This window comes from Nomascus leucogenys, chromosome 1a, assembly GCF_006542625.1.
Source record: "Nomascus leucogenys isolate Asia chromosome 1a, Asia_NLE_v1, whole genome shotgun sequence".
In the NCBI taxonomy this organism is placed as follows: Eukaryota; Metazoa; Chordata; class Mammalia; order Primates; family Hylobatidae; genus Nomascus; species Nomascus leucogenys.
Window position 1 is genome coordinate 84,484,934 of NC_044381.1, and position 14,815 is coordinate 84,499,748.

General features: G+C 48.3%; 1 protein-coding gene across 3 annotated transcripts in view; it reads right to left on the bottom strand.

Moving 5' to 3' along the window:
• The window catches only part of TMEM229B (transmembrane protein 229B), a 46,542-nt gene that overhangs the window by 16,764 nt on the left and 14,963 nt on the right, over positions 1-14,815 (bottom strand). For 2 of the 3 annotated variants that reach the window (XM_012504357.2, XM_003263592.3), the window contains exon 2: positions 1-173. The gene's annotated coding sequence lies outside the window, so the exon portion shown is untranslated. Of the gene's footprint in view, positions 174-9,309; positions 9,347-14,815 lie in introns of those variants that run through there. The other variant, XM_030812437.1, reaches the window with a different exon arrangement.

Below are 14,815 nucleotides of genomic sequence, written 5' to 3' on the forward strand. Positions count from 1 at the left end.
TTATCACACCCTTGAGTGTGCAGCTCACAACAGACATCAGGATCACTGTCCAGGAGTGTCCTGGGTTAACCTTGGTTGGCTGGGCCTCAGTGCCATTCTCACCAATGTAGGCAAGCATCAGCCCTAGGACTCAGCTGATCCTTGGTTGAGGGGCTGGCAACTTCCATGTGTCCCTGGGAATAAAAGAGGAGGCTTTTATTAGCTTAAACTGCCCCCAGCAGATCCAAAGTAAACACTGCAAGGCCCTGGGCTCTGGGCTCAGCACCAGACACTCATCCCACCCTGGCCACCAGGGCCTCCTCCTGGAACCTGCCCCCTCCTCTTTGCATCCAGTTTGCTCAGGTCTGATTAATCCAGCCACAAGAGTCTGGGATGGTCCTGGACAATCCACATGTCGGGGGTTAGGACTTAGGGCTTCTTGCCTGAATGTGTGAGCCCTTGTGAATCTGAGAGGGATATAATTTTAGAATCCAGCTCCATTCTCATTCAGCTTCAAATTACACTCTCACCTTCACCCTGTAGTGGGTACATCTGTTCTCAAGGGCGGTCAGAACCTCATGGAAGGCAGACAATTTAGGACATTTGCTTCAGCACTTTGAAAGCAGAGAACAACCACTCGTGCAGAAAAACAAAATGTGTGCTAAACCTTTCTATGTACAATTCTACCTCTCTAATATTTATTCAACTCATTTTCTTATTTTACCATTATTATGGTTGAGGCCCTTCCTATGAACATCGGTAACCAGCTACAAGCTAATACAAATCTTACTTTATAATGCCCTTTGCCATGTACTTTCAAAAAAAAAAATCAAGTAGAGACAGGTCTTGCTATGTTGACCAGGCTGGTCTCAAGCTCTTGGCCAACCCTCACACCTCAGCCTCGCAAAGTGCTAGGATTATAGGCGTGAGACACTGTGCCTGGCCAGCCATGTACACATTTTTAATACTATCCCTAAGACTTGACTATTTAATGGAGATTCCAACATTTTTTGTTTTAATATGAAAGTGCTAAAGCTTCCCTGAAAACCCCCTGGATACAGCACCATCTGCATATGCCCAAGGACAGCACTCAGGCCGAGCATGGCCCTCTGGGACAGCCCAGCCACTCAGAAGCTGAGAACAGTATGTGGCTGGGGGTGGGAGCTGGCACCCCCCCTGTGGATGACCAGGCAGGATGGACCAGAGGCGCTGGTCTGTGCTGATGCCCACGTCCACCTTCCCCCCTCCCCTCTGAAGCCCAGGCTCTCTGAGTAGAGGCCACTTGGGCCCTTGCTCAAGCAGACAACCTGTGAGGCAGCCAGGCAGCCAAGGAGAAGTGAAAGGGCAGGAGTGGGGGACCTGAAACTCACTGTATGGTGTGGTTTTGGGGGGTGCTCCCCTGGGTCTCCCCTCGGGGCCTCTGCACTGAGAGCATCACAGTGGGCTGCTGTGCTCAGCCTTGCCTCCCCCTCCCCAGCTCCTTCACAAACGGGACCCTCCAACCCTCCCTGATCTGTCCATCTTTCCTGCTTCTCCCAGCCTGCCGGATGGCGGACAGGGGTCACCTTGACACGTACCTATCACCTTGAGGAAAAGGCTTTAACAGGGCATGTCCGAACCCTCTGGGACTACCTCTCCACCAGCAGCACAAGGACCATGTGCCTGGGGAGTTCAATCCCACCTGTGGAGACTTCTCCCCAGCCTAGGCCCTCAGCCACATCCACGACACAAGTCAGAACTAAAACAGAAACAGAAACCAAAGACCACATCCTGCCGGCACAGCCTGCGGGTTACTGCAGCCAGCTCTGGGAGCCTACTGCCTGCTGGGGTGCAGCCCTGGCAGATGAAGCCCCAGCACTCAGAAAGGCTCCTTTTGAGGGCAGCGTCCCACCAGACACCTCCCGCTTCCTGGTCTGCAGGCTTTTTCCCCAGGAAAAACTTAGCTGCAGGGAGGACGAGATGATGGTGCACCTCTTCCTCCAAGTGCATAAGCTGTCCCTAGGCCTCACTGACACTCCCTATCCCCCAAGAGTAGGTCCCAGGGGACAGAGGACATGAGGCTCCTTTGAGGACTGCAGGACCTGAACCAGAGGTTCTTGGAGCATATGAATGAATGATGAGCCCTTATAGCAACTAACATATGGATAGAACTTAGATCATCTCTCATGATTTTCTCAGGCTCCTGAGGGGCAGGAAGGGCAGAAATGGTCACCTCTATTTTAGAAATGAAAACACAGAGGGTTCAGGACATTAAGAGATTTGGCCAAATCCAAACATTTGATTCAAATCCCAGTCCTCAGCCTCCAGAATCAGCCTGTCCCCATACGATGTGCCTTCGAACTGCTTCCCACCCAAATCTCATCCTTAAGGCACACATCTGCACGCAAGGGTCTTCAAGTCAGTGTAATCTACTTAGTCTGTTCCGAGTAAGCTGCTTATTTTGCAAACTTATAGCTGAGTTTGTCCATGCAGCTTCTGGTCAATATGCCAGAGACATTGCTGGGAGCGTGAAGAAGCAGAGACCACTGGCCTGTTTCAAGCCCTGTCATCTCTCCTGCCCTCCTCTGCAGCCACCATTCTGACTCCTTCTTCCAGACCCTGCTCCCTCCTCACTCCTTTGCAATGCCATCCCACAGCCTCCAGGTCATTCCATCACTGATGTTCCCAGGGGGATCTGACCATCCTTCAACTGAAACATGTCATCCCATCTTAAAATTATTTCTATGTGTCTGTTCCCCCACCACGTTATGAATTTCTTGAGATCATAAAATTTCTGCTGGATGGATGGACAGGCAAGGTGGAGAAGGGCCCAGCTACATTTAAATTCTTGGGCGACTGAAACATCCAATGTTACTAATCAAACATAGCAATGTCTTGTGTTTTTCTCTAATTTATAGGCCACCATCACAGATGGGCCATACATGTTGGTTTACTACAGGCAAGGCTGTCTCTGCAGGTGAAGGAAGCAAGGAGTGTGCTCACTCTCCTTTCTCCCATCTCCAGGAGCCATTGCACCAGCAGAGAATGAAGAGAGGCAGAGTGGGCGGCCTGGGTTTGCACAATACAGAAGACATGTCCAACATCACCCAAGGAAGACTGGGGCAGGAACAGACCGTTCCAGGCATCAGGGGAGATACTGCAGGCTCCTATGTGGGCAAGGTGCCAAGCGCAGGTTCAGGTCAGAGAATAACAACTCCTGTTCTGTTATTTCTACAATGTGCTGGCACTCTCAAAAGCCACATCAGTTTTCATGCACATAGGATCCACTTCCCAAAGAGGCTACTGGCAGGAAATTCCCTTTGCACCGTTTTCTCTCCTTTCCTATAACTATTTAAGGTAAGCTGGGCTTGCAGGATTGAGTCTCTGCTTCTCTGACCAGAACCTAAAAACCAGATCTGTCTCCCTGGCCCCTCATCATCTCCTTAGCCTGGAACCTAACCCTGGAGCCAGAAAGCATGCAGGCAAACACTACCTCTGTTTTTTTACCCCCACTCTCCTTTTCCTTACCACTCCCCAAATCTCCCTGTAAAGGAAAAAGAGTTTGTTCCTTCTGCTCTCACACTCAAAGCAGAACACTTCTGTGACCGGATATGGGGTGGGCGTGGAGGGGGTCCCCCACACCAAACATTTATCCAGCAGACACCAGCTGGGTCTCCTACAGTTCATTTAAACTCTGATGCTATCTATCCTGAGATAGCAGCAGATCCCACATTTTGAGGGCTCAGTCCCACAAGACTGCCCCCACTTCAGATGCCAGTCACAAGTAGATCGTCACCTATACTTCTGAACAATTGGTTACAAACCAGGGTTCCCATGACCCCCTCCTTGGGTTCTATTAATTTGCTAAGATGGCTCACAGAACCCCGGGAAACACTTACCTTTACTGATTTATTACAAAGGGTGCAGATGAACAGCCAGCTGGAGAGATGAATAGGGTGAGGTATTGGGGGTCACCCACCAGCACCGCCACATGTTCAGCCACCCAGAAACCTATCAAATCTTGTTCAAGAGTTTTCATGTAGCTTGATCTCCACCCTCCCACACCTTTCTTGGAGGTTGGAGGGTGGGGCCAAATGTTCTAATCCTCTAAGCATTTGGTCTTTCTGGTGACTGGCTCCATCCTGAGGCTGTCTAGCCCCTCCACCACCCCACCACTTCCCCAGTAACTTCATTAGCATAAACTCAGGTGTTATCGAAGATGCTTATTATGAATAACAAAAGACATTCCTTTCACTCAGGAAATTTCAAGGGTTTTGGGAGCTCTATGACAGGGACCTGGGACAAAGACCGAATACATTTCTTATTACACCACACTCTGACCCAGGTGCCCACAAAGTATAGAAGATGCCTAAAGGCCCGCTGGGGAGCCCTCTGGTTACTCAAAGCCCCCTGTTCTTCCCACGTGACTCAGAACAACCACTTTTACTTATCCTAGAGTAAGAAAAGCCCTGAGCACAAATGGATCTGGTAACTTCCTACACCAAGGAGGGGCCAAGCTCAACTATAAAAGCAATCAGTATTCCAGATCCCCTGAGGGGAAAGCCTGTGTCTGTCCAGCTCCCCCAGGAAGCAAGGAGAGGCCCAGGCCATGGGAGCCTGCCTGGCATGGGGAAGGTGCATGGAGATGGGAGCCAGGACCCAACCCCACGGGGCCCTGTCCTTCCCCTCTGTGCCGCTTGCTGTGAGCTTGGAAGCTGCATTGCCCCGCCTGCCTGACGTCTCACCCCACTGTCTTCTGTCTCACTTGGAGGCCACCTGTCCTTTTCCTCTCCTCTCCCCCTTCCTCCTCCCCATCTAGCCCACTCTATCTCACACGCCCCTCTCAAAGTCCCCCACTGAGCAAACCCTGACCACCCAACTCCATCACCTTGGAGGGTGGTCTCTGGTCCCATGTCTGTTTCCTCCCATTCCCACCCCCAGCAATCAGTAGCTGCTGCTTGCTGCCTGAAAGGCTGGAGAGCTGCTGGGCTCTCTAATTAGCTGCCTGGCTGCGGTCCCAGAGCGAGGCATGTGTTACTGTAAAGAGCTGCCTCACCTTGCCTTCATCAATAATCCCCTATGCAGATCCCATCAGGCAGCTGCTGAGAGGTCCTAGAATACTCTGCACATGAGACCAACAAGCCTTCTCTTGTCAGCCAGCAAAAAGAGGGAGTGGCCTCACAGCCTCACTGGCAAAGTGACCAGGATTTTATCTGGGTTCTCCCCCATTACTGCCCATGTCCTTAGGGTGTCCTGGAAGTTACCCCACCACACTGCACCTTCAGAAGCAATGGGGACCCTGCCCCTTTGTTGCCTCACCAGGGAGGCAGAAAGAAGCCCAGCAGGGCTTTCAGAAGACAAGCCTGGACCACTCCTATGGTGTGACAACAGGACTCTGCTTTTCACAGCCTGTACAGCCAAGCCACCTAGAGATTTCTAAACAACGAGGGAACTTAGTCCAAGAAGTCTTGTGGTAGCTGGTTTGTTTATTCAAAGTGTTGTATTCCAGCAGTCAACAAATATTTATTGAGATCCAGTGAAGGCCAGGTACTGTACCATGTGTGAACAAGACAATGTTCCTGCCCCCTTGGAGCTCACAGGCAGGTGGGAGATCAGCAATAACTAAGCAGCTCCAAACATACTATAATTTTTAATATTATGCCATGAAGACAGGGAAGGCCAGGTGGGGGAAAGAAAGAAACCGGATGCTGGAAGGTGAGTCTTAAATGTTAAGTAGGTAGCATTTGGGCATAGGTTAGAAAGATGAGAAGAAGCCATGCAAAGAACTTTGGGAAAAGCATTCCAGGCAGAGAGAACAGTTAGTGAAGAGATCCTGAAGTAGGAGAAAGTTAGACAAGTTTGAGAAACAGCAAGCCCAGAGTAGCTGGTGTTAGGCACAGTTTCTCTTCAAAGGTTTCAGTTCCTGGTTCTTTGTTCTATTCTGAAAGTAATCTTACCCATCCATCTATCAGCCCTCCCTATTTCTGTTGCACCCAAACACGCCCAAGCATGTCCCATCACCTATGTACTCGTCTTTCCCATTAAGTGCCCCCCTTGCCTCCTTTGATGATGTCAACAGTAGCCAATCGGAATTAGTTTAGATTGTGCAGTCAAACCCCAGCCAACACGGCGAGGACACAGAAACAGGGTCTGCGTTAGGGATAAAAACCCCTGCTCTCCTTTGTTCGGTGTGCTCTTGCGATCATAACTGACACAGGCAGCACCTTTCTGCAGAAGTAAATTGCCTTGCTGGGAAAACTTTTTTTTGCCTGAGTGCTGGTTTCACTTTGCGACACCAAGCTTTATTTCCAACGCTGAGGGTCAGTGTGCTTTGGATGCTGTCAATACCCTGCCTGCTGGGGTGAGCATCAGGCCCCAGCCTGGCCAATCACAGCACCACATTCTCCTGGTTCTGTGATTGGTTCAGGGATGGATACATGCTCCAATCAGAGCCAATCCTGAGATTCTTGTTGGAATGGCGACAAAGACCACAAAAGAGGCATCTTTTTTTTTTTTTTGGAGTTGGAGCTATAAGGATGTCAGTCTGAAATTGACAGGGTAAGGCCAGGGGCAGTGGCTCACACATGTAATAAACTTATTTATTTATTAAAAATAAATAAGTTTTTTTTTTTAATTGAAGGATGAGAGTTGTTCTGGGGAATCTGTGACAGTTGCTGTCTGCTCTCCATCTGAACCAATTGGTACTGTTCCTTTCCTTAAGTAACAGCCCACAGGAAAGGCCAACATGCACTCAGCTGGACACTGACCCCAACCACACCAGGCACCTCCACCATAAGCCTTAAGCCCAACAACCCCTGCCCTTCACTCAGCCAGTTGCTGGACAGCTCCATCTACTGAGAAAGCACCCAGTCTTGCTAATGCTTAAAATATGGTTCCAAACAGCACTTAAGCAAGAGTAATTAAAGGGAATGTTATCTCAGTCAGTCTCTCATTAGCCACGTAATTAGACTGCTGAAAATAATTAACATTCCTTTTGACAAAGGATAAGAGGACCCATTACATTCATTAGGACAGCCTCAAACCAGCCTGATAAAGGCCAAGAAGAGAATTTAGAAATGAGACCCAAAGAGGTTATGCAGCTTTCTCAAGGCCACAGTGCTAGTAAGGGCAGGACTAGGATTTGAAGCCAGGCAGTGTGCCTGTGGGTTCTATGCTCTATCAGAGAAGCAGCTGTGGGGATACAAGGTTTCAGCCAGCAAATCCAGGCACAGGAAGGGCCCTGAATTGGTGGTTATTGAATCTGGAGCAGCCAGGCCAATCGGCCCCACCCCCACCCACCATGCTTATACTCTGGACACAGGTTGAGAGGTAGGGGATGCCTAGACCAGCTCTTGCCAGTGCCCAGCAGGTACATCCCACCCTCCTGTCCACAGCCAGTGACGGCTGGCAGTGGTGCACAGAATCACCGTTCAAAGAGAGGTGACCTGAAGACCCCAAGATCCAACAGAGGAACACAGAATGAAGGCTCGCCCAACATTTGACAAGAACCAAGGCTACAGAAGAAGCACCAAATTTTAAAAACAGAAGTGGCCAGACGCAGTGATTCAGGCCTGTAATCCCAGCGCTTTGAGAGGTTGAGGCGGGAAGATTGCTTGAAGTTAGGAGTTTGAGACCAGTCTGGGCAACATAGTGAGACTTTGTCTCTACATAAAAATTTTAAAATTAAATAAAGCAAATGGGGCAAAATATTAATCACAGGTGAATCTGGGTAAAGAGTATATGAGTGTTTTGTAGTGTTCTGGCAACTTTTCTGTACATTTGAAATTATTTCTAAATAAAAAGTTTGGAGGCAAAAACATCAGGAACCCTCTTATTAGGACAGGGCGTGGGGCCCAGGAACAGACATGGAGGCTAATCCAGGGAGAACCACACGGGTCATCAGAGGTCTCCACTGGGCACAAAAATTCCAGCTCTGGGGTTTCCGCCTGCCAAATCCCTCCTGGAAACATTTCCTCTTCCAATTTGGCCCTCCTTTTTCTCACTTCTCCATTGATTTACTCCCACCTCCTCCTCCCAGGATCAACAATCTTGCAGAAGGCATCCATCCAAACGCCAGAAGACAGGGTTAAACTTTGGAGTCTATCCGTATATGTAGTTAATATTTCCTGGAGATATTTTGACACCTGTTTTGTCCACAGCCCATAATAATGAGTCAGATTACATTTGTTAAACCACAGCCTTCTGGATCTTTTTTTTTTTAGATGGAGTTTCACTCTTGTTGCCCAGGCTGGAGTGCAATGGCACAATCTCAGTTCAGTGCAACCTCCGCCTCCCAGATTCTCCTGCCTCAGCCTCCTGAGTAGCTGGGATTACAGGTGCCCGCCACCATGCCCAGCTAATTTTTGTATTTTTAGTAGAGACGGGGTTTCACTGTGTTGGCCAGGCTGGTCTTGAACTCCTGACCTCAGGTGATCCACTCACCCCTGCCTCCCAAAGTGCTGGGATTACAGGCGTGAGCCACCATGCCCGGCCAGCCTTCTGGATTTTATATTTTTTTTCCCCTAAAGTTACATGCTATTCCAAGTCACACTGCCTGACTTAGGCCTTCAGGCCATGTTCCTCCCTTCTGAGCTCTCAGACAGGCTTTCTAGGGTAGGTGCCCCATTTCAACACCTCAGCACCATCACAACCACCTAATTCCAAAGCAAAGCCCTCAGACACAGGCACAGCCTCCTCCTCAGGTTCACTGTCACAGCTGTGTGTGGCCGTGTTAGATAATGCACAGCCAAACAGCTGAAAGAGTCTTTACCCACTGTAGTCGCAGCTATTCAGGACACTGAAGTGGGAGGATTGCTTGAGCCCAGGAGGGCAAAGCTGCAGTGAGCTGAGATGGTGCCACTGTACTCCAGCCGGGGTGACAGAGTGTGACCCTATCTCTTATTATTATTTTTAAAAATTTTGTATCTATTTATTTATTTTGAGACCAGGTTATGAGACTGGCTATTTTTTGTATTTTTGGTAGAAACAGGGTTTTGTCATGTTGCCCAGGCTGGTCTCAAATTCCTGGGCTCAAGCGATCCACCCACCTTGGCCTCCCAAAGTGCTGGGATTACAGGTGTGAGCCACTGCTCCCCGCCTTTTTTTTTTTCTTTCTTTTTGAGACAGCGTCTGGCTCTGTCACCCAGGCTGGAGTGTAGAGGCACGATCTCTGCTCACTGCAGCCTCTGCTACCCAGGTTCAAGTGATCCTGTCACCTCAGCCTCCCAAATAGCTGGGACCACAGGCGCACTCCACCACACCTGGCTAATGTTTTGTATTTTTGGTAGAGACGAAATTTTGCCATGTTGCCCAGGCTGGTCTCAAACTCCTGAGCTCAAGCAATTTGCTCACCTCAGCCTCCCAAAGTGTTGGTATTACAGGTGTGAGCCACGTGGCCGGCAGAGATCCTGTCTCAAAAAAAAGAGAGACCCACTTAGGACTAAAGGGACTCAAACAAACCATGCTATTGTACACATTCACTAGCTTATTAATTCGGGAATCTTTACATGCATATTTTATGTCCAGACCACTGAATGCAATGTAGGTTGGGTTATGAATGCTGAATCACAATGGCAAGGCTGGTTGTTTTTTAAAACACAGGTAATATAAGAGCTTGGAAATTCTACTGTAACATCCAACATCAGAAAACTAATAATAACTTACATTCTTACAGTGCTTTTTACCTAAGCGAGACCTTTCAAGTTCATCTCAGCATTCATGCATTCATTCACACATTCATTAAACATTTACTCAGTATCTATTTTGTGCCACCAGGTACATTCAAAGACCACAAAGTCAAAGACCCCAGCCCAGGGCCAAAAGAAGCTGACATTCTATATGGTCCTAGATTACCCATCTGCACGCTACACGCATGCTTAGGGCACCGGCCACCATGGGGCACCAAGAAAATTATTTTAAAGAAGAAAAAATGAGAGAGAATAAAAAAGAAGCCATTTTGGCATCAGCACACATATAAATTCTCTGTGTTTTATATTATAATTTAGAATTATATTAATTTATTTTTAATTGCTTATGGGACCCTAATATCATCAATGTTGAGGGCCTCTAACTCAGTCCAAACAGTAAATCAGGGGTTACAATCCTAAATGCTAACAAGGGTCAAGCAGCCACCACAAATTAGTGAAGGCTATTAAGAAACACAACACACCAGTCTGGCAACATGGCGAAACCCCGTCTCTACTGGACACTGGGGTTGAGAGCCAGGCATGGTAGCGTGCACCTGCAACCCCAGCTACTCGGGAGGCTGAGGCAGGAGAATCGCTTGAACCAGGGAGGCGGAGGTTGCAGCGAGCTGAGATCGTGCCACTGCACTCCAGCCTGGGCTACAGAGCAAGACCCTGTCTAAAAAAAAAAAAGAATAGAAAAGAAACATGACACAAATTAGTGAAGCCTATTAAGAAGCCAAGACTGACAGGACTCGGTGAGTGATTTCTTGGGAGGGAGATCGAGAGAGAGGAGTCGAGGATGACACCCAGACTTTTTTCTTTTTTTTTTTGAGACAGGGTCTCACACATTGTCACCCAGACTGGAGTGCAGTGGCAGAATCTCGGCTCACTGCAAACTCTACCTACGGGGTTCAAGCAATTCTCCTGCCTCAGCTTCCCAAGTAGCTAAGATTATGGTCATGCACCACCACACCCGTAATCTTAACCCCCACCATGGGGCTAATTCTTTGTATTTTTAGTAGAAATGGGGTTTCACCATGTTGCCCAGGCTGGTCTTGAACTCATGACCTCGAGTGATCCACCCGCCTCGGCTTCCCAAAGTGCTGGGATTACAGGTGTAAGCAACTGTGCCCGGCCTAACACTCAGACTTCTGACTTGCACAACGGCACCCAAGAGAAGAGCTACAGGAAGAGGCATGAATCTGGGGACCTGCGATGGGCTGCCTTTTAGGTGCTCTAACTTTGAGGTGCTCCAGGACATGCGGAACAGCCAGTTTGGGACCCCAGCTGGATAGAACACTGCAGAGGAGGAGCACACTGTGGAGAAGGTGCATGGGGTGACATCTGGGGCTGGTGGAGGACGAGGTGCTTTGAAGGGGCCGGAGAGGCAGGCGGACACCCAGGGAAGTGGAGACAGGAGAGTGCTGGAGGCCATGGTCAACTGCAGATGCAAGCTGGCCAGGGAGAGAGAAGGCTAAGCAGCACAGAGTTCACCATGTGAGACCGTGTGAGACGGAGGAGTGTGGGTCCAGCGTGGTGGCTCACACCTGTAATCTCAGCCCTTTGGCAGGCTGAGGTGAGAGAATGGCTTGAGCTCAGGAGTTTGAGACCAGCCTGGGTAACATAGCAAGACCCTGTTTCTACAAAAAGTTTAAAAGGTATCCAGGCATGGTGGTGTAGGCCTGTGGTCCCAGCAATTTGGGAGGCTGAGATGAGAGGATCTTTGAGCACAGGAGGTTGTGGCTGCAGTGAGTTGTGATCGTGCCACTGCACTCTGTCCTGGGAAACAGAGTGAGACCCTGTCTAGAATTTTTTTTTTTTAAAGAAGAAAGAAAACTGCTTCCTTTAGGCCAGGCGTGGCGGCACACACCTGTAATCCCAGCACTTTGGGAGGCTGAGGTGGATCACTTGAGCTCAGGTGTTCAAGACCAGCCTGGGTAATATAGTGAGACCCCATCGCTACAGAAAGAAAAGATGGAGGAGAAGTGTGAGGGGAGCTAGCTAAGATAGGGTGTGCAATCACTCTTGAGAAATTAGTTTGTGAAGAAAAGGAGAGAGAAAAGCTGCTGGAAGAGAAGCAGACGTGAGAGAGGTGTCCTCCCTCTCCCTCCCTCCTTTCTTCCTGTTTTCTTCCCTTCCCCTTTTCTTTCTTTCTCTCTCTCTTTCTTGCTTTCCTTCCTTCCTCCCTCCCACCCTTCCTCCCTCCCTCCTTTCTCTCTCTCTCTTTCTTTCTTGCTTGCTTGCTTGCTTGCTTGCCTGCCAGAGTTTCATTCTTGTTGCCCAGGCTGGAGTACAGTGGCTCAATCTCAGCTCACTGCCACCTCTGCCTCCCGGGTTCAAGTGATTCTCCTGCCTCAGCCTCCTGAGTCGCTAGGATTACAGGTGCCCACCACCACACCTGGCTAATTTTTGTATTTTTAGTAGAAATGGGGTTTCACCATGTTGGCCAGGCTGGTCTCCTGATCTCAGGTGATCCGCCTGCCTCAGCCTCCCAAAGTGCTGGGATTACAGGCGTGAGCCACCATGCCTTTCTTTCTTTCTCTCTCTCTCTCTCTCTCTTTCAAGATAAGAGAGACCTAAGGATGTTTAAATGGTAAGGAGAAATCACAGCGAGGGAAAGCTCGTGGGTGGGGTATACACTGCGGGCACACACGAATGCCCTGGGTTGTCTGGGGTCGCGGGAGGGCAGCACAGTGAGCATCCGTCCCGAGGTCAGGCCAGATGCATGTGTCACAGTCATCCCCTTTACAGAGAGGAGACCCAGGCACATGGAGTTAAGTGTAACCTGCCTAAAGTCATACAAATACTGAGACACTGTAGCCCAGGCCGCGAACGCAGGTATCCCAGTCCTGGGCCCTCCTTCCAGTGCTGGGATGAGGAAGAACTGACGGGCAGCTCTGTCAGCACCAGGGTAGGTGGGGAATGCCACAGATACTTACAAGTGGACACCTGGAATGCAATTCCCACATGGCCAACAAAAGAACTCTCCCACATGACTTTGGAACGTTCTACTGGACATCACAGAGGTAAAACGTCCATTTATAATTATATCAAAATCCTAACTCCCTTTCTAAAATAAACACAGGGAGTTTTTGCACGATTTTAACACATGCTGAGTTGTCTAGGAACACCATTAGCATGCAAAATGGAGGGGATACTGTACTTTGTGTTCTTTGGAGCTTCACCAGGAATGGTTCAGCATTTTGGAAAGTCACATCAACCCCAGCAGCACCTCTCCTGGTATTTAAGTCACCCACACGATACACCTGTATCTTGTGGGTGCTTGTGGATGTTACATTCTTGGTGAGTCTATGTAAAGGTTCAAGCATCTGACTGCATCCTTCTGCCTTCTGTATGGTTGTGCCCAAGCAACCACATATGAGAATACATAATGATGTATTTCTGGGGCTCAGAAACTAATACCTCAACGTCTCTCTGACCTTCTCCCCACTACCCGTCAACTCTCCCAAAGGAGGATGACGTTCTCTGAAGTTCTTTTATCTGCCTAAGATCCAGATCCACCAAAGAGAACAATTGTTTTTTCTTCTCCTCTGTAAGACCAAGAATGTAACCACACCTGAAAACCACACCTGAACAGACCCTTTACAAGTTAATCTCTGTTCCCAATCCATTCATTCCTCCCTCGTAATCTTTTATTACCCATCAACAGAATTCCTCTTTGCCCCTCTCCCATACCTGGTTTGCCAAGACGTTCTATAAGCTTCTGAGCCACGATGGGGAGTGGGCAATCACTCTGTGATTCTCCCCATGCACACATTAGTAGAGTTTATATGCTTTTTCTCCAATTAATCTGAGTTTTGTGAGTTGATTTTTCAGCAAACCTTCAGAAGGCAAAGGGGAGACTTTGCTTTGACCCCTACAGTATTATAACTAACTTTCCCTTTATTTCTTTCTCCTTTAGAGTATGGTTGAGGCATTATACTGACTCTTAAAAACTTCTATTTACAAATATTTACTAAATAAAAGACAGGGCTACCATTTCAGATAATGTGCCCTAAAAGCAAGGGAAACTGCAATGCCAAGAAAGATGAAGGAGTGAACAGAATTAGGGTGGCTTCGAGTGATCGATCTCCCAGAATAAAGGCAATGTGTTTTGTTGTTGTCGGTTTTTCTTTTTTAAAACGGAGTTTCCCTCTGTCGCCCAGGCTGGAGTGCAGTGGCGTGATCTTGGCTCACTGCAACCTCCATCTCCCGGGTTCAAGTGATTTTCCTGTCTCAGTCTCTCGAGTAGCTGAGATTATAAGTGCACGCCACCATGCCTGATTAATTTTTTTTGTATTTTTAGTAGAGACAGGGTTTCACCATGTTGGTCAGGCTGGTCTTGAACTCCTGACCTCAGCTGATCCACCCACCTTGGCCTCCCAAAATGCTAGGATTACAGCCAGGAGCCACTGAGCCCAGCCAAGGCAATGGCTTTATTTATTTATTTATTAGTTATTTAATTTTAGAAACAAGGTCTTACTCTGTTGCCCAGGCTGGAGTTCAGTGGTGTGATCATAGGTCACCATAAACTCAAACTCCTGGGTTCAAGCAATCTTCCTGCCTTAGCCTCCCAAGTAGCTAGGACTACAGGCACATGGCACAATACCCAGGTAATTTCTTAATTTTTTTTTGTAGATATGGGGTCCTGCTATGTTACTCAGGCTGGTCTCAAACTCCTGGCCTCAAGTGATCCTCCTGCCTCGGCCTCCCAAGGCACTGGGATTATAGGTATGGGCCACTGTGCCCCACTAATGGTCTTTCATTGGTATCATCTGGGTACACAGACAATGTAGTCAACCTCTGGAGCTTAAGAAAACTATTCAGTTTGGCACCTTTGGGAAATTTCATTTCCCTGATTAATTCAAATTACACTATATCTCAGCATTTTCCAGCGTAATGACAATAGGTAGAAGACCACAAGTTATCTGTAGAGGCCAGGGAAATGATAAATGTTTCAATGTCTGGAGGCAAAGATGTGTTTAGATGAAGTCAAATAAATAGGTGCCAGGCTTGGTCTGTGGAATATCTTCCTTAATGGACAAGAAGATGAGTAAACAGTATGTAAGAGGATGCTTTAGTATATTTATGGAAAATGCTATATCGTGAGGAAGCGTGGACAGGAATAGGGGTAGAGAAGTGATGATCCCAGAAGACCTCCAATAGGTTAA